Source organism: Ictidomys tridecemlineatus, chromosome 10 (genome assembly GCF_052094955.1).
Source record: "Ictidomys tridecemlineatus isolate mIctTri1 chromosome 10, mIctTri1.hap1, whole genome shotgun sequence".
Lineage (NCBI taxonomy): Eukaryota > Metazoa > Chordata > Mammalia > Rodentia > Sciuridae > Ictidomys > Ictidomys tridecemlineatus.
The window spans coordinates 50,446,407-50,466,877 of NC_135486.1; the positions used below are offsets into that span (position 1 = coordinate 50,446,407).

Genomic DNA, 20,471 nt, shown 5'->3' on the forward strand with positions numbered 1-20,471 from the left:
ACACGTGGAAGAGACCGAAGAAAGGTCAGTGGCAGGTGTGATATACTTTGTCCCACAGAGCATCCCTCAATCCCTGTGGGTGAGCATTATAATGGATGTAGTTAGAGTTCTGGTTTCCATCCTTGGCTGTACATTAAAAATACCCGGAGAGCTTAAAAAATATGGTTGCCTGGGTCCCACCCCTGTGGTTTCTGATTTAATTGGTCTGGAGCCCAGCCCGGGTCCTGGGATTTTAACAACTCCCTGGGTGATTCTAATGTGCAGCCGGACTGCGAATCACGGAGTTGAAGGGTAGGCAGGCTTCAGCCACACAGGTAGGGAGGCATTTTCACGCTCTCTGTCCCCAGGGTATGATTTAGAGAGCCATCATTTTCTAAATGGCACTGGAGTAAAAGCAATAATTTGCCCACGGGGGCCAGAGTGGACTGCAGAAGTCAGAGCCTCACTTCGGGGGGGAGGGTCGGCCCAGCAGGATGACTCGTCTCAGACAACACAGGGACAACTTGTTTTTCTTGGAGCAAACTTTGCTTCCAGATGAGCCCCCAAATTCTGTTTTTCAAACCCCCAGATGTTTACCCTTCCAGATCCTCATTCTTGCCCTTTTTTTCAAATTGCTGAAGAAGCAGGAAACATTTGTAAGTTATGTTTCTGGGCCACAAAATGAGCCCATCTTACCAAATCCTAATACCCTCTTATTCTTGGCTGCTTTACCCAGTCTTTGCCTCTCACCATCTCCAACTCCTCTGCCCCTCCCTAAAGCTAAAACCAGGCATCAGCCTGTAGTGAGAAAGAGGCTGCTGAGAGAGCCCTGGAACGTGGATGAGAATTCCTTTGGGCCCCAACTTGTGCTAAATTGATTTGCTTGCTCCAGATGTATCTTCTCCCCAAGGAAAAGCTGCATCTCCAAGTTATCATGCTGGCTCTATTTGCAACTTGTATGGGACTTGTTATTCTTTAAGCAATTTAGGGCATTGGTCCTCTTCCAGCACCAGCTTCCACTGGCTCCGATTCCTAAACTGTCTCTGTGGCACAGACAATTATACAACACATGGAGTTTTGTTTCATTAGGGTAAGACCCAGCAATAGACAAGAAAACGCACTGAATAACTTAAATGTGCTATACAAATGCAAAGTGCCATTATTATAAGGGGACAGAAAAACCATACTGTTCCCTTTCTGTGTCTGCCAAATGGTCAGAGCAGTGATGAAATCCTGGACAATGATCATCGGTTATAGCACAGGGAGGTGGGCGGGGAGCACGCCTCACCAGAACAGCTCTGCCATTGTGGCCCTTCGGTGGTGACATCACTGCTGTTACCACTCAGCGCATCAGCAAAAGGTAGTGCCAATGTTGCTGGTGTCCTGGTGGGAACCAAATCAAGAAGCCACTTGGGCAAGTTCCTGACCTCATTTAACCTCAATTAGTTTTTTAAAGACTCTTTCTCTGCGTACCATCACACTCTGGGGCTTAGGACTTCAACATAGGAATTTGTTGGAGCGGGGAAGATGTGGTCCAGATTACATGAGCAGGAGGTGTTAAGGATGTGATCAATGATACATCTTCTGAGAGGGCCAGTAAAATCCTCTGCATGTACTAGACTTGAATAGGTACCACTTCCAGTGTTTTTGATAGGGATGATGTCACCTGGTGATAGAAACCAAGAATGGTGGATGTTGGGTTGTTCTGGTTACTGATAAAGAAATTCAGTGCACAAATATTCCCAACTCTAAAAGGAAGGCAGGTGTGGAAGGGAAAAGTCAGAAGGTAGACTACTTTGTGAAATGTTTGCTTTCCTCAGCAGACTGCAGAGTCAGTGGAGGCATTGACTGTGATTCTTGTTCACTGCTCAGTGTTTTGCCGAGAAAGCAGCATGTGGCTGGTTAAGGCTTTGTGGACAGAGAGAGTGAACGAGGGAGTGAGTGAGTAGAACAAACTCCATAATGGCTGCACCGGGCACTTTTCCCGAATATTCTTATAATGCCCTTTGAGATGGGGGAGCTGGGGCTCTGAGGGGTTACACTCTTGCCTTGGTCCCTAACAACAGTTATTCATTACAGTTTACTGATTCTGGATTCAATTTGGCTTCTGCCCCCCAAAGGCCTGCCCTTTCTAGTAGTCTCTGAGCCTCCATGCAAGGGGTAAAGACATATTCCCCTACTTTCTCCAGACATTTCAACATCTTCAGGATTTTCAGAAGACACTCAGTGCCACCCTGGACATAGCAGTTTTTATCCAGTCCCACAGTCTTCTGCCTCTTATCCTTCTCTAATCAGACTACCTACCATCCCTTAGTTAACGGAGTTTCACCCTCCAAGTCAGAAATGAGATAAAAGGTTTTGAACAAAAGCATCTTCTCAATTTTAAGAGACTTGGGAAACTGTCTTGGGAGAAAGAGCCTGTGAGGACACGATGCCCCTTAGACTGTCCCTCTGGGGAGCTGTTTTAGTCACGCATGGCCACCCTGATTCCATTCCCTAGACTGCAGGGTGGGGAGGACTCTTAGACATCAGACATGTATTGTCTCTCAGTCTGGGAGGCTGGAAGTACCAGACCCAGGTCTCTGCAGGGTTGGTCCCTTCTGAGCCTTTCCTCATTGGATTTCGGATGGTGTCTTTTCCTTGTAGCTTTTCATGACTTGTCTTTCTTTTGTGTCATCATTTCCTCTTCTTATAAGGACACCAGTCGTATTGGATTAAGATCCTCCATAATGACTTCACTTAACCTTAATATACTTTTAATACTTGGCTCAAAGTTATTCCCAGATGAAGGAAAACCAAGAGAATCCATGATTAGCAAAGGAATCAAAAGGAGGTCCTCAAAACAGGAGGTAAATGACAAAAGATGGGATAATAGTGTCATGGAGGAAGACATGTCTCCGGAGAAGGAGCTCCTGGGGACAAGGGGAAATTTGACTCAGCATCAGCAGAGTTCTTGGCTACATGATGGAAAAGAATTTCAGCATGCTCCAAAGGTATAGACAGAGGTTTATTTTGTAGATACATATTCAGAGAGAATGCGGGCTACCTCCAGAAGGAGAGAGAGCCACCCATTGGTGTGGGATGTATTATAGGGGGTCAGCTACTGGGGTCTGGACTAGAGGTGGAGCCAGGGTGGAACCTCACAGTTTTGTACTGGTTTTCCCTGCCTCTGCACTTTGCCTGCATATTACAAGGGCATAGGTCAAGGGCACCAGCCAAGGGCCAGTCGCTGAGGAGTTGCAATTGTTCATTGATGTTTCCTGTATTTCAATGGTTCCTGGGCACTTCCTTTGAGCCTAGTATCTCAAATTCCTATCTCATATAGATATCAGGAAGGAAGAGCAAATAATGGAAAGAATAAAAGTATGTGTAATCAGAAGATTTTCCTTCTTCTGTTAAATACATGAATAAAAGACCTTGACTCCTAACACCTCAAGATGAATTTGGGGGGAGAGGGCATGAGACAACCCATGGGAGGATGCATGCGCCAGGAAAGACTGTTTTTGGAAACAACATCCTCTTGGATGAAGGGAGGTGGACTCAGTGGTGCATGCCTATAATCCCAGCTACTGGAGAGGCTGAGGCAGGAGGAGCAATAAAAAAGACTGGGGATGTAGCATTGCCTAGCATGTGTGAGGCCCTGGGTTCAACCCCTGGTACTAAAGGAAAAAAATAAAAAGGCAACGATTGGATGAAAGGAGACACATTGGTCTATCCTTGAATGCTAATTCTGCTCCTTGGCAAATAGGGTGAATAGTGAACTCCTGGGTTTGGATTTCTTGCATTTCCCCATCATCACAGGTGTCATTCAGAAAAGAGGGAGCTGTTTATCAGAATAAAAAGCAAACTTATTGTGAGCAAAGTCTGTGAAGAATTTCCCCCATCATTGTCTAGGGGAGGCAGCACAAACAAAAGGAACTGGGCTCTGCTTCTTGCAATCACACTCCTTTCAGGGAGCAGCGCAGAGCCAGTCACCCACGCCTAGATGGTTAACTTAGCACATTGGACAAAGCATGGGTCATTCATCATCTTAATTAGCTCCAGTTCCTGTCTCCCCAGGAGGCACAGGGTCAGGACCAAACCCACGTACACAGATATGAGCTTCCACAGAAGTGCCAATTGCTGAGTGGGGCTGAAGTTATATAATTATTGTAACTATTTTTGTTTGTAGGACATCCCTTCCCAGGAGATCCCAGGCATGATGCTGCCCAGAAGTTGTCACTTGGAAGCAGGACAGCATGACCCATTCTGGAGCTGAAGGAAATCATAAAGAACACTGACCACTCAGAATATTCTGCAGGATGTGCCAAAGAAGTCATTCCTGCAGAAGCTTCTGGGAGGCCAGTGAGGGGGTCACTATTGTATATAGAAGGTGAAAAGGGGACTTAGATTCTTTTCCTTTGCTGGAGGAAGCAAAGTTACCTAGACCTGGAAGATAGGTCTTCAATGCAGTCTTAATCCATCTGTGCTGCTGTAACAAAACACTGGGTGGCTTAAATAACAAACATTTAGTTCTCACCGTTCTGGAGGTGGAAGTCCGAGAACAGGACACCAGAAAGGGCTCTATTAAGTGAGACAGTCTACCCAAGCACTTTGTGTAACATCTTACATATTATATGCCTTATAAAGTAATTCAATAAGAGATGTTATGGAAATATTTTAGCCATTCTCATGTGTTCAATGCTGTGACCCTCCCCCTGCTGATTCAGGGGTAAGATTTCAGCTTACTAATGTGGACATCATTGGGATTCCCCCCCACCACCTATTTTTTTCATAAACAATTTATTCCATAATTCTCAGAATATATAGTACTTACAGATAGTTTTTAATATGGAAATATACTCTGTGTCTTTTTATATAATCTGAGTAAACACAGGAAATAAGGAATATCTTTTCTATACTCCTAAACATATTGATAGATGGAAAAATTATCATTAGGGTCCCATTTAGCTTTCAGCATGAAATTATATGTGATGTGTATATGCATATATACATATACTTTCATATAGCATATGTGATACACATATGTGTGTGTATATATATACATATATACACACACATATATATCAGTTTTTCATCACTGTGATTAAAATATCCAAAAAGAAACACTTAGAAGAGAAATGTTCATTGTTCCTCATGGCCTCTCAGGTTCAGTCTACGGTCAGCCAACTCCATTGCTCTGAGCCTGAGGTGAAACAGAAAGTCATAGCTAAGGGATAGGGTGAAGGAAGGCAGCATACTTCATGGTGGCCGGGAAACAGAAATACAGGGAGAGAGGAGCGAGGGGACAAGACACAATCCCCAAGAGCATGTCCCAGCAACCGACCCCCTTTAGCCATCCCACCTTTCTATGATTATCACTCAGTCCATTCAAACTAGGATGCACTGATTAGGTTACAGTCTCATAGTCTATCAGTTCACCTCTTAACTTATCTACCTTAGCATAGAAACTTTTGGGGGATATCTCATATTCAAGCCATGGTATTTCATCCTTGACCCCTCAAAGCATCTCACAATATAAAATGCATTTAGTTTATAATCAAGAGCCTTTACAGTCATCACAGTCCAGCATGGCCTCAAAATCAAGTCCTAAGTCTCATCTGAGACTCACAGCCAACTCTTGACTATGATCCTGCAAAAATAAAAAACACTAGATACATATGTACAATACACAGTGTTGCAGAGCAAGCATTCCCTTTTCAAAAGGGAGAAATAGGGTCATAGAAAGAAGGGATGGAAACAAAACAAGATCAAAACCTCACTGGGCAAACAAGTATCATAAATTTATAACATCTAGAATACATGGAGGTGAGATGAGTTCTCTAAAGGGATTGGGCAGTCCTTTGACTTTGGCCTTGCTAGTTGCAGTGTACGAGGAAAAGGAGTGGCAGAGAGATTAAGTAATATAAGCGAGTTCACTCAAACCCAGAATTTGAATCCAGGTCTTATCCCAGAGCTTGCTCTTTGGCTTTCCTTTATTCATTTTTAAAATTTATAAAAGTAGTTGAGTGAAATTGTGAAGAAAGGAAAATAAACTCCTGCTAGTTTTGTGGATGTACCGCAAGCTTTAAAACTTATAGCCACAATACATAATCAGTGCTTAGTTAAGATGGAAAAGGCACGAAATAATAGGGTTGGATACCATGGGAGGTTTCAGGCATCCATAGAGGGTCTTGGAACATATCTCCTGAGAATAAGGATGGGGGAATGCTGTAACTGGTTTGTTTCTCCCTGTGCCATTACATCATGGATACTCCAATAGGTCAAAAGCTATAGATGTCTCTTAAAAATGATTGCACAAACTTACATAGTATTCCATAGTACACATAAAATTTTCAGTAATTTCCATATTTATAGACATTATGTGTTTTCAGTTTTGTTTAGTTGGCCCCTACCAGCAAACTTGCAAAACCATTTTGTGTGTGTGTGTGTGTGTGTGTCCTCCTATCCCAAGAAGTAAGATTGTAAGGCTAGAATTTGTACTTTTTAAAAAATTACCAATTACTTTCCCAATAAGTTTGAAGCAATTTGTATTCCAATCAGCACTGTAAAAGGGTGTCTATTTCCCTGTACAGCATCATCAATGACTAGATGGTCTTGGGGGCCCCTGCAGCCTGATTTGTTGCAGAGGGGGGCACCCTAGGCTCCCCAGCTAGACACAGAATTGAGCTGTCAGAAATTTGTCCTCACAGATTGGCATTCCTCAAATCTCAGCACCACATTCAAATCTTTGGGGGCTAGGGAGGGTGGCTTCTAAAACCCAGGGATCCCATCCCCAGTCTCACCTAGTTAGTCAAAGAAGCATGTGTTTTCAAAAGCTCCCTAGAGGTGGATTTTGAATGGCCTGCTGAGGTGGAGACTGCTGCTGGAGCCCATGCAGACACCAGGACTTGACTTCCCACTCCTTTCCTTTCCCTCACTGTCCTGCCCCCTCCATCCTTGAGCATCTCCTATCCTCAATTGGAAGCTTCAGGAATTCTCCTTCAGCCAACAGCCCCTCCTTCTCCTTCTGGGCCTATAGTAACACACCAGTTGTAAGGGTTTACTTTTAATTTCCATGCCCAAACCTCATTACCTAATTGGAAACTCAGGAGGTCAGGCCTGGGCCTCAGCGTTTTATGCATGCCACCAAGAGCAGGCAGGGGCAGAGCACTGCCCTGTTTCTTTCCACAGCTGGAGACTCCTCTGACTTCTTAAGGCCCCCTGATTACAACTGGTCAAAGCCTATTTCCATTGTGGGAAGGTCAGGAGACTTTCGAGAAGCCAATGATCTGGTGTCTGTGCATCCCATATGGCTCTGTGCACTGAAGAGGAGAGGTGAAAGCCAACCTCCAGATCAGCCACCAAGTCACCAAGGGCGGCTTGTATGTGCTAAGGAATGTGAATGATGAAGCTAGCTTTGCAGACAGCCTCAAGCCTTGCTGTACATAAGACTCATCTAGAGGAAGTTTTAAAAATCCTGATGCCTAGAATTTATCCCTAACAGATTAAGTCAGAATATCTGGGCATGGGACTCAGCATTAGTATTTTTTAAAACTCCCCAAGCAATCACAGTGTGCAGCCAAATTGGAAAGACAGTGCCCCAAAGAGCACTTTACAAATGTTAGAACTGCACTTTTAATCGTTCTGCGGACCTGGCAATGATAATGGCCAGTTACTGATTTCCTATTAGCACAAGTTCCTTGACCTGCGTGGTTGACTCTTTTAAGCATCCCCACCTGGTTCTTGAACTAAGAGTTTCTGAAACAATTTGTTTCCTAAAAGATGAAAGTTCATCCTTTTTTCACAAGGCAAAAATATTCCTAGTATTTTTAAGCAGAGGGACTATTTCCGGGTTCTGTAGGGGTCTAGTAGTCCTACCACCAGCCACCAGCTGGATCAGCAGAGGGTGGATATTTAGGCAGAAGGAGGGAAGCTCCTGCATGCCCTTCCCCTCAGTGCGCCGAGTCGCTGCTGCCCAGTAGGCTTTCCTCATTGGTCTCTGGTGCAGTCTAAGTCAGGGTGAGTGAAGGATGGCAGTGAAAGCAGTGCTTCCCAGGCCATCGATGAGGCCAGCTTAATGAGCTGCACTGTGTCCACGGTCTGTATGCCTCTCAGGGTGAACTTGAAGTAAAATGAGGGCTTAGATGGCTACTCAGAAGGCAGCCACATGGGTTACACCTACAGTGCCCACTGTGGGTGCCAAGGGGCAGGGCGGTAGGTGGAAGAGTGGCTGGTGTGTGTCCTTATGAGGTGAGGAAACTGGTATCCCCTACACAGCAGGACACTGCTGAGACTGGCAAGTGAGTCCTGGTCTTCAAAGAAGAGTGCATACCTGTCCCTTCTCTCTTAAAAGCAGCAGCTGGGTCAGAAGGTGTTTATCAAGGGTGTGTGGCTCTGCAGGATCCTAAAGGCTCTCACAGCTAGCAGGGGACTTTCTGCAAGGGTTAAAGTCAGCAGTAGATAATATGATGCAGGATTATTCATATTTGTATCCCCTGGGGATGCTTTATAACTCAGGGATCCAGATGCAAGGTCCCACCCCCACAGAGTCTCTCTCAACTTTTTCTTTTGAAAAATATCAAGTGCAAGGGAATGTTGAAAGAATAGAATAATAATAGAATAAAATTCATCACTTTTATCAGCACGCTGTTTGCTTTATCAGCTTCCCAGCCCAATATATGTTGGACCATATATAATTGTACACGTCATAGATCTTCATCCTTAAATACATACTCACTCAACCACAATATCATTATTACACCCAAGAACTGGTTATAATGATGATAACTTATTGTACTTCATATTCACATTTTTCTTATTTTTCCAATAATATTTCTTATAGTTTTTTTTTTTTAAATTCAGGGCCTAATCAAGGATCATACATTGCATGTAGATGTCATGTTTCCCAGAGTCTCCTTTAATCTAGAACAGTCTGTCCAATCTTTTAAAATGACATTGACCTTTTTGAAGAGTCCCTGAATGTGGATAGATTTCAAAAGTTCCCCAGATATTTCCAGGGTGCAGTAGGGTTGAGAAGCACTTCAATAGAGGACTGTGTATTTTGTTTACCCCATATAAATATTTATATGTAAAAATAAGCATACAGGATGCTGGCCTGGGGGCTGCCTCTTCCAGCTTCCCTGATGCTTCCACTCTTTGGAAGAGCCCCAGTTTGCATGTGACTTCCATGCATGGCCCTGGCCCCCCATCATATTTGTTATTAATTATTCACAGTCACAAGCCACTCTGATCCCTACTTTTCCTAGTAAGTCCATTCCCTTAGGTCTCTGACAAGGCAGCATGTGGTGGAGCAAACCTTTTACCTCATGACCCAGGAAGCAAAAAAAGGAAGAAGAAGAGACCAAGGCCCCAAAATCCCCTTTGAGGGCCTTCCCCCAATGGCCTAAGCCCCGCCTCCTAAAGGTTCCCCCACCTCCCAGAAGCACCACCCACCCTGACAAGTAAGCCTTTACCATATGGACCTTTGGGGACACTATCCATATTCAAACCATGGCAGTTCCCATAGCATCATCTGCATTTTAACAAGATCTTCAGATGCACATTATTTTGAACAACATGGCCAATGAGTAACAGGGGTCCTGGACATCCCCTAGAATATTGCTGTTCCAGTGATCCATGGGCCAGCAACTTTGGCATCACCCGAGAGCTTTTATAAATGCAGAATCTCCTGTCCCACCCAAATCTATGGGGTCATATATCTGCATTTTAACACGATCTTTATATGCCCATTAATTTGAGTGTCATGGCCAGCAAGAACCCTGGCTGCCAAATACAGAGCTGGTGAACGGTACCTGCTCCTCAGGACCACCTATTGTATACAGCAGTGTAGGAAGGCACAGAAGGGAATGTTCTGCCCTTATTGTTATCCTGTCTTTATTGACCTGTTTTTCCTCTCTGCTGTGGAACCCCAGGCACTGCCAGAGACCATCCCTGTCCTCAAGAATTCTCATCCTCTAACTACAGGATCCTTCTCCATTCAACTGTCCCCTGACTTACCTATTCCGGATCATCCTGCCTCCATGAGCTACCCCTGACTTCCTTTACCTTCCTTAAATTTCCCAACAATTCTATTTCCCTCCAATCCCTTCTTTCTCATCTACTTACATCTCTCTAAACCTTCTTTCCTTTCTCAGGGCACTTCTTTCTGAGCCCATTCTTATGCTAATCCGTGATTCAGTGTCCTTCTAACTCACACTGGAGCAAATCTAAACCCACGCCCTCTCTTCCGAGGACCTTTTCTCTCTCAGCTCTTTTTCTCCCATCTTCAAATACATCTTATTTTCTTTGTTCTAAAAACATTTCATTGACCTTGGTAACCCTTCACGCTACCAACCCACACACTTCTTTCATAGATTGCCAAATTCTGGAAAGAGTCATTTGCACTTCTTGCCTGCTCTTCCTCACTCCTACTCATCTCAGAATCTCTTGCAATCTAGCAGATGTTCCTTTCATTCTGGTGAAACTGATATTTTGAAGGTCACCAATGACGTCCCAATTACCATATCCAATAGACCGACTTCTTTGTTGGATTCCTCTCTGACCTCTCTGTAATATGACACTAGCACCTACTTCTTTTTGGTTTCCTGGGTGTGACAGTATCATAGTTTTCCTGTGATTTGTGCACATTCATCTCTGTCACTTTTTCATCTCCTTCTCTTCCTTTACACCCCAAATGCAGGTAAGTGTAGGCATCAGTTTTACCCTTGACTTTGTTTTCTTCTTGTTTCATACTAAGAGTTTCAAGTGATGGCCTGTGGGTCAGATACAGTCTTCAAATTTGTTTTATTTGACCTATTTAGTATTTTAAGAATCTGAAAAACCTACACACACACACACACACACACACACACACACACACACAAATCTGGATTTCAAGCTTCTTTTGAGAAAAAAATGCACAGGATCTGGCAATAGTGAATTCATATTCTTCAAGACAGCAATTAGCTAAAGCTGGGTAGTTGATGATCCATTGGATGGGACGTTTGTCCTTCAGATCACCTCCTCTCCTTCCACTCTTGGTCTGTCTAGCGCCATGTGGGTTTGTAAGTAAGACTCTGCTCTCTCCAGAGTGTGTCTCCTCCAACACAGGAGATTGAGTCATCATTCCTTTTCTGTAGCCCCCAGACCCATTCTTCATATCTTTCGATCTCTTTATAATTCCAGGCAACAGAATCAACCCTATTGCACACTGGAAATATCAGGGAGGAACTTTTGAAATCTATCCACAGTCAGGGACTCCTCAAAAAGTTCAATGTCATTTTAAAATGACTTTGGAATTGTAAAGAGATAGAAGGTTTTTAACCATTGATTGGGAATCTTCCTCTGTCTACTCCTTAAGCCTCAAACTCACTATTGGGGGTAAGGAGGGCTAATGAATCACACTTCTCCATCAGTCTGAGTTTTAAACTAATCTAGGATAGACAGTAGAGTCCAGATGAGGTTTTAAAATACAATGTCACATCCAGCCTGCTACATGAAAGGGATGGTGGCACCCTGCACCTTCAGGTACGGGAAAGAGAGTGAATATCAGAAAGGTGTGGGCTCCGAGCTGGTGTTGCTGAGGAGGCAGGCTCTGCACCCTGGGCACAGGAGCCTGTTGCCTGCCTGTAGGAATCAGAAAGAGAATCCATGCAGCCTTGGGCATTCAGGTCCCAGGCAACAGGGTTCCTCCCTATTACTCCCCCAACACGTCAGTGGATATTCCTGTGTTGTGAGTTGAAGTAGGCATAATGAGAGGGGAAAAGAGGGTCCTGGGTTCTCCCCGAATTCAATCTGCCATAAACTCATCATTGCTTTAAAGCTGCTTTTTCACGCAGTGTGGTGAATTGAGACACCACCTTCCCAACACCACATGTGTTGCTGCTGGGTGGATTTCATCTTCCTAGTTCTCCATGAATCAATCCTTCTCCTCGAGGCCACTGATGGAATAGCTTTGACTCTCATTTCTTTTGCTGAGACTATCACAATGAATTCCTAGTTTCTCTTTCCCTCTCTTTCTTTGTCTCTTTGTGTTTGTTGGTTTGTTTTTGTTTTGGGGTTTTTTTGGGGGGGGGATCTTGGGTGGATTCCTTAGTCCTCTTTTCCATTCACCCTGCCCATTGCTGTTGGAATTATGATTTCCTTACCCTGAAGACTCTGGATCCCAGTTTTAGAGGATGAATGACCAATAAAGGCTAAAGCATTGCTTCTAAGGCCTTCTGTGGTGTCCTCTGAATCTATCTTTTAGCCTTACTGACATCTGTTTCCTTTTGAACACTCATCTGCTTACCCAACATTTACTGAGTACCTACTATGTCACAGATTGTGCCAAGAGCACCACAGAGATACGTAAGACACAGACTCTGCTTTGTGATTTCTTGTTCTATTTTATCATCTGGAATGTGTTCTCTTGGCCAAAATGCTATCTTTCAGTTTAACCCAGTTGCCTTCTCTTCACAAAACCTTCTCTATTCCACTAAACAAGATATAACCTCTGCCTTCCCTTTCCCCTCCACCTCCTTGTGTGACAATGCCTTGTTTTTCCCAACTGATCTGCCTTATCTGGCTACGTCTCCTTCACCCTTGAGCACTTGTGCAAACCTTGCACGCATGAGGCACTCTAGAGGTGAGTGTCTATGAATCTGCATCTTCTCTGAAGTAGAAAATGGAACCAACCCAGGGAAAAAAATGCTTTAGAACACAAATAAATTAAGCACGATCCTAGGTATGACTAAATATAGCTGTACAGAGACAAATATGTCATGATTAATTAGCAACACATTTGTGAGCCACCTACAATCCATTCTGAAATACAGCAGTATTTGAAAATTTTAAATAATGTTTCTTCATCTCTTCCTTTTTCATTCCTGCTACAGCCAGCATAAGTTTTTTTTTTTTTTTTTTTTTTTATCTTTGTACTCTTAAGATCCAGAGGTTTCCTTATTGGTTTCTCTAAAACCAGATGCCAACCTTGGTTAATCCATTTATCACACTTCTACTGAATTATTTCTGCTAAGACTGTGGTGTGTGTGTTTCTCCCATGCATAGAGGCCTGTGATGACTCCTCACTGCCTCAGTTCTCCCAGTTGATCTTCATGACCCTCCCCTGGGACCTCTCCCAGGCTGCAGTCCTGCTCCTCACCTGCTAGAAACTGGGCCAGCCAGGCAACAGCCCCTCCACTTGGAGGCTCTACTTTCTCTAGATGATAAAGTCTTGCTAAGGCTTCGCCCCAATTTGCACAACATCTTCAATGACCATTTCAGGGAGGAGTAAGTCCTTCATTTAAAAAACCTGGATGCCTGTGTACAACATTTAAAATATAGATCCTTGCTATCTGTGGTGGTGCACACCTGTAATCCCAGCGACTTGGGAGGCAAAAGCAGGAGGATCATAAGTTCGAGGCCAGTCTTGGCAATAAGACCCTAAGCAAAGGAGTGAGACCCTGTCTCAAAATAAAAAATAAAATGGGCTGGAGATATAGCTCAGTGATGAAGCACCCCTGGGTTCAATCCCAGTACCAAAAAAATCAAATAAAATACAGATCCCCACACCCCACCCTCTTGAGATCTAGTGAAACTTGGAAGTCTGCATTTTATGATGATCTACCAAAGAATTCTGATGTGAAAGTTTGGGGAACCAGTGAATCTTTGGACCCTATAATCACAAGATGTTGTCTCATGATGCTGTGTGTGTATATCTTCCCCATCTCTCCTTCTGAGCTGTATTCTTCCTAAAAGCAGGACTCATCTCTCTTTTGGATTACCTGGCAGGATATCTCACTCATGGTAATATGATAAGTTAGTGAGTAGGTGTTTGTAGAATGAATGAATGAATGAATGAATGGTAGAAGGAACTTATAATGAAGCTAGGAGTTGAGAGTAAATGCACATAGGAAGTGAAGCTTTTAATTTCAATATTTTGTGCAAAATGCAGGTGATAATCAGAGCTCTGGGGAGTCACTTTGAGAGTTTTTACTTTCAGGGTCAAAATATTCCTCCCAGATTGAATTATTTCCAGTTTGGGAAAATGCTCATCTTTATAAGAATTTTCAATATGTACCTTATTATTTGGTTGTTTCATTCTGGCTCTCTGATGATCAACTGGGTGTTTTTAAAATAGAACATTTCAGCTCTTGCAGAAACTGGTCCCTGAGGTTGCTCTGGCAACCACCTTGAAAACTCTGGAGAGCTTTATCCTAAGTTTCCAAACTTCTCAGGTCTTCTGGCTGGCATAGCATTTTCTACAGTGCCTTGATTGAAAGGTTGCCATTAAATAATCTTAATTAGTTAGCCAAATCACCTAAAACTATTTTTTTAAAAAATCCCAGCATGTTTAGTACCTTGGTGCATATGTATTTCTTGACTCTACTGTTTTTACACTCTAGATTCAGGGAAATATGATCTTCTGCAGCATGTTATCAAATGACACACTGCCTGGGAGACCCCCCCCCCCACACTGCAGATCGTTTAAACCATAATCACTGCTCCTACAACTTCCAGGAAGTATCTCTGGTTTTATTGGAAAGCTAAACAGGGAAAACAACATTTATCTGCTGAGAAGTGTGTTTTGATTGTCAAAGCCACAGTTGCACAGTTGCTAGGATTATTGCTGACCCCACATCTCTCGATTTGCTCCTTGAGTTTCTCCCGTGTGTATGTGGTATGTGCCGGTCCAGGCATGGGTACCAGTGGTCAGAGTGGTAAGAGCTTCAGTCCCGGTTAATCACTAATGGACCTTGGGAAACTTTACTTTGACTTTTCTGAGCTTCAGTTTCATACATCATAAAGTGGGGATCATAAAAGCATGTACTTTCTATACTGTTTCAAGGAATAAATGAGGTAAGGCAGTAAAGCACTTATGGTTGGGGCTGAATAAACATTAGCCATTATTTTTTATTATCAACCAGCTTATATGCACATAGTCCAGTTTTACTGAAAGAAAGGAGGAAAAAAAACATGAGCTACTTTTTAACCAGAATGAAATATATTTTAGTACTTTGCCCTCCCTGAGTTTTGTTCTTCTAGTTTAAATGCAATTTTTAATTGACCTATAATACATAGAATATATTATATATCTTCTAAGAAGTCTCCATAAGGTCTGGCCTCTCTGAAATTAATCTGAAATTAAAGCAGTCTCTAGAAACTTAGAAGTCACATACAAGATGGTACCAGTAGTTCCTATTTTTGATTCTAATGTTTCTGGAATTTTCTATCAGAACGGTGTCACAAAAACATGTACTTTTGTACATCCCCGCTCTACCATACACACCCCTTAAACTCACTGAGAATCAGCTTATTGGTGAGCCACCTACAATCCATTCTGAAACATGGCAGTATTTGAAAATTTTAAATAATATTTCTTCATCTCTTCCTTTTTCATTCCTGCTTCAGCCGACATAAGTTTTTTTAATCTTTGTACTCTTAAGATCCAGAGGTTTCCTTATTGGTTTCTCTCAAACCAGATGCCAACTTCTACTGAATTATTTCAGAAGTAAGAGAGAATGGAGAATCAATAGCCAGTGGCAAGAAAAGAGAGGAAATGTGTGTGGACTCCTTTCCCTTTTTCTTTTCAAGGGAGTTAATATGCATAGAGCCTCACTTTGCAGGGAGGGTGGGGGAGCTGCCTGCTCTGCACATCCCGGGGTGCACAGGGTGCACAGGGTGCACATAGGATATGTTTTATAGGTCTTTTCTGTGTCTTTGCACACGTCTGCTGGGCTGTAGTTTGAGGTGGTATAAATTCTGCCCAGTTCAGGTCTCTGGTACTCATTCAGCCCTGAATACTGTTGACAGTATCCAGGTATCTGTGGGGCCCTGAGAACTTCTTTGTGTGGAGTGTATGAGATGGCCATGATTGAAATTCCAGGGAGCAGTGATTAATCAGACCCCAGGATGTTCCACTCATCCACTTGTTGGTTGAGTTACTATTGGATGCCCTACTCTAAGACGTGGCAATATCATCTCTGAGAGCTGCGGGGCTATAGGAGATTCATGGACGGTCTCCAATTTACAAACAGCTTGTTTGCCTTGTACAATATCTCCTGTAAGTTGACTGTTTTATGAAATGAAAACCTCATCTTCAGTCTTCAGGTCAACCTGGAGTTGGGACTACCTTCTATAGTGATGGGTGGGATCAAGATTCTGGCAGGACTGTCCAACTGCATACCTCCACAGAGTGCTCATTCCATATACTTTCTTGAAAACAAGTAATCAACAAGAACAAAGCCCCTTATTTCCATTCTTCTTCCAGGAGCTCCCTGTGCGCCCCTCCTTTTCTCTATTGTACTTCTCAATACAGTATGTGAAATGGTAGTGACTTCAGTGTCACTGAATCTGTGGGCGTTTTTCATTCCACATGACGTTCATCTCCCTCAGCAGTGTCTGGCTGTCTGCATCTCTTTTGACTTGAACACAGATCCCCCTGGCTTTCTTGATGCTATGCTCTCTGGTTTTCCTTTTATGTGCTTGGATGGTCTTTCTTAGGCTCCACAGTCTGCATTTCTTTCTCTACTTATTGCTTGGCTGTTGGTGAAACCAAAGGCTCAAGCCTGGACTTGTTCTTCATCTTGTCTCACTCTCCGCTCTCCTACCAGGAAATCTGAGTAAAGCCCAGGGTTTTCATTTACCACGTGACGGGAGACTTCTATGGCACTCATCCCATTCATGGGGGCTCCACTCTCAGGATCTAGTCACCTCTGGAAGGCCCCACTTCCTAACACCCTCACCTTGGAATTAGGAAGTTAACATGTGAATTTTGAGGGAGACATTTATTCCACTGTACTCTGTACCCTTGTAAGAGCCTGGACTGGCAAATCTACCTCCTTTGAACCTACAATGCATATACTTTTATTTCACATCTGCCCGCATTCTACCTTGGTATCTAGTCACTTAGGTGTTCAACCTACCTTCCCTTATGTCTTTGGGTCATTCTCATTGCTGGGCCTCCTGCCGTATTTAAGCTAGCGAGTTGAGTGCTCAGAGCTTGGAGAACTGAGTCAAATTCAACTGAATTTGCACTGATTGTTCTTTGCCCAAGCCCTTCATGACCAATGGTACACACCTGTAAGGGATCAACCAGGACTGGGGCTACTGTTTGTATATGTGGGACGTATTGATTCTAAAGTGGGGTTGGACCCTCTGAACCCAAACCTTGCTAACTTCATGTTGAATTAGCACCATTTTTCAGTCTACTGAGATGGCTATTATGGTTTTTCGTAGTCAGAATGATTCTTGAGATATTGATAGCTATTTTTGAGTGGGGAAATGACCCGTTTATTTGCTGACTCAACAAAAAGCATGCACTGTATGTCAGATGCTGTTCTAGGCATTGAGGGTAAAGTCATGAACAGAAAAGCTGCCCTTGTGGAACATTCTGGTGTGGAAAATAGGCAATAAATAAGTAAATGAGTACATGCTTAGTATACTTCAGATAATGACAAGTACTCGACCTTCAAGTCATTAAAGCAAGTAAGGAGGGAGACACTATTAGATGGACAGAGAAGGCTCATCTGAGGAGGTGACCTTGAGTGGATTTTTGAATGTAGAGGTACTGGCCATGTGAATGTATGGAGATGGGTTCTTAGTCAGAGGCACTAGCATGAGCTAAGGCCCTGAGGTGGGAACAAACCTACTCGATTTGAGGAGTGAATGACAAGTGTGGCTGGAGTGGAGTGAGGTGTGGGGTCAGAATGGCCCAGAGGCCACATCATGAATATCCTGATAGGTCATTAAAAGGAGTTGGCTTTTATTCTAGGAGCAATGGGAAGACATTGCAGGGTTGAACAGAAAGGTGACATGATCTATTTATCTTTCAAAAAGATCACTTTGCTTACTGGGTGAAAATAGAACAGGGGTGGATACAGCAATAGAAGGGGATTGTGCTGGTTCCACCGTGAAGTGATGGAATCTGGAACTGGGTACAGGAGAAGGAGAAAGAGGTGACACTTCATGACTAAGTGACAGTTCCCTCCTCACATGGAAAACCTGTTCTTAAATTTGGGGGCAGAGGGTTTTGTTAAGCCTCTAGTGATTTGCCATAGTGATTCTCCAGACTCAGAGACTTCTGCGATTCTACTGGGGGAGATAAATTTCCCCATGGCTGCCTAACAGCTGTGCGCTTGCCTCTGGTTTTTTTCCTACCCATAGTTTAGCTATTGCTTTTGACCCCTTGCTTGACATTGTGTAAGTGTAGCCTGCAGCATGTTCCATTGTTCAGTGGTCAGTCCCCCCACCAGCCTGGGAATGCCTGGAACACATCATGGTGATCACCTAATTCACTCTGGCACCTCTAGTGCCTGCCATGGTGTTTCACACTTCATTGAAGGCATTTAACACATTTTGTTGAATGAATAAATTAACATGATGTCACTCCTTATGTAGACAGGACAATTTTATGGAAGAGGCCCACCCATAAAGACACAATAGACAAATGGAGCAGGCACACACTGGTACATAGTAGTGATCCAAGAGCTTTGTAAGTTAGGAGTTGTATTAGTTCACTTTTCATTTCTTTAACAAAATATCTGAGGCAAGCTACTTTATAAAGAGAACAGGTTTATTTTTGCTACAGATTGTTTCTGGAGGCACAAGTTCTAAATAGCATGATGCAAGGTTCTGGTGAGCGCCCCTCACCTAAGTTACATCATGGTGGAAGGGAGCAGGTGTCTCTGTCAGTATGGTCTCTCTCCTTCTAAAGCCACCATGGTTCAAACATGGGAAAGCCACATAATGATCTAATCTAATCACTTCCAAATATTCCATCTCTAACCACGACAGTCGGATTAAGTTTCTACCCTCTTAATACCATGAGCATAAGATTTGGGGGGACTAAACTCTTGCATGAGCTCAGGAGGACAAATCATCTTCAAACCATAACAGGGGTAGTTATTACTGATACTCAAAATGACCAAGTTCCCCTAAACATGTGGCATTTCTGGGAATAGAATTTAGTCTGGAGTGGAAGGGGAAGAGGGAGGATTTTAAAAATTTGCAAGAACTGGAAAGAGATTGGAGAAGGAAAGGGAAGATACATTGGTTTGATTTTCAAGGAGCTCAATTGCTACATTTTGCATAGTGTGTGGAATCTTTGAGCTGAAAAACAGTTGTGGAGATGTGTGGGTTAAATACCTCTTCTTACAGATAACAGTCATTATTCATGAAGTATTGCTATGTGTCAGATACTATTTTAAGTGCTTCACACAGGCTAAGGGATCCAATACTCCTAACACTCCTATGAGATAGATACTATTGTTCCCATTTTATAATTGGAGAAACTGAGCCCACTGACATTAAATAATTTACTCTTTTTAGGAGCCAGGGATAGAGTCCAAATCTCTTGTTTCTCAACTACTTTCTTCACTAAGATGCTGCCATTCAAGCCCTTGCTGTCAGCAGAAAAAAATATAATACTATTTTGTGGTTTCCTCAAAATGTTAATTTGCTCAATCAACTCCTGGTAAAGCTTGGGGTGCACCAGCTGATACAAACCTTAGATGGACTTTGGACAAACATATCGCGTATGCTTGGATTCAGAGAACTTGCTCTACCTGGGCCATAGGAGAGGGCCATACTTATTTGTCTTGTTTCTGCATTTAGGGCTGTGGATCAGGGAGGTCAACAAATAGTCCACTTCCCTGTTTATGCACCAGTGGGTATGCAATAAGTACTAATTGATGATGATGGTGACGGTTTGCACTCCTTGGCTCATTCAGTTCACCCTCTTTTATTTGTTTTGAGCAAATTTTTTTTCCCCAACCTGCTGAATGTAACAGGTAATTAACACCACTTAATAGCTGTTAAGTGGGATGATCATCTGTTTTTTTCCTGGAAAAGGCTCTCCTTTGGAAGCTAATAGTGCTGCTGAAGACCCAGGCTGATACTTGGCTCCCTCTATTAAGGAGTATTGTGTGGAGCAGTGAGATAAAATCGATTCTCAGAAAACAGCAGTTCAGTAAGGGTGGTGGTGCAGGCCTGTAATCCCAGCAGCACTCTGGAAGCTGAAGCAAGAGGATCCCAAGTTCAAGGTCAACCTCAGCAATGTAGTGAGACCCTTAGCAACCTAGGGAGACCCTGTCTCAAAATAAAAAATAAAAAAATGCCGAGGGATGTAGTTGTTGGAAATCCCGGGGTGCTGCAAGAAATTGAACAATGTGCTCAGAAGTGGGTGGGCAAGGCAGACTTGATTTCTGCTAGAAGGGCATGCTCTAGAACCTGCCCAGCAAGGGTGCCTGGGTGGGCAGTTGTCCTACTTTTATCCTGAATGCAGTGCTCCCCTGGCCCTGATAGGTGGAGCTCAGGCTTACAATCTATGCAGTTAGCTAATTTTAGTTAAAATGGCTACAATTGGATCTAACGTCCCAATGAAGGCTAAATACTATATTCTGAAAATGGACCACTGAACTTTCTGGTTCTCACATCGTTCAGTGGTAAAGTGCCCCTGGGTTCCATCTCCAGTACCAATAAGAGGAAGGAAGGAAGGAAGGAAAGAAGGAAGGAAGGAAAGAAGGGGGTAA

The 20,471-nt window shown here is 43.2% G+C and overlaps 1 protein-coding gene across 4 annotated transcripts in view; it reads left to right on the forward strand.

The window, feature by feature from the left end:
- The window catches only part of Cnih3 (cornichon family AMPA receptor auxiliary protein 3), a 111,792-nt gene that overhangs the window by 70,098 nt on the left and 21,223 nt on the right, over positions 1 to 20,471 (forward strand). The gene's annotated exons all lie outside the window — the stretch shown is intronic.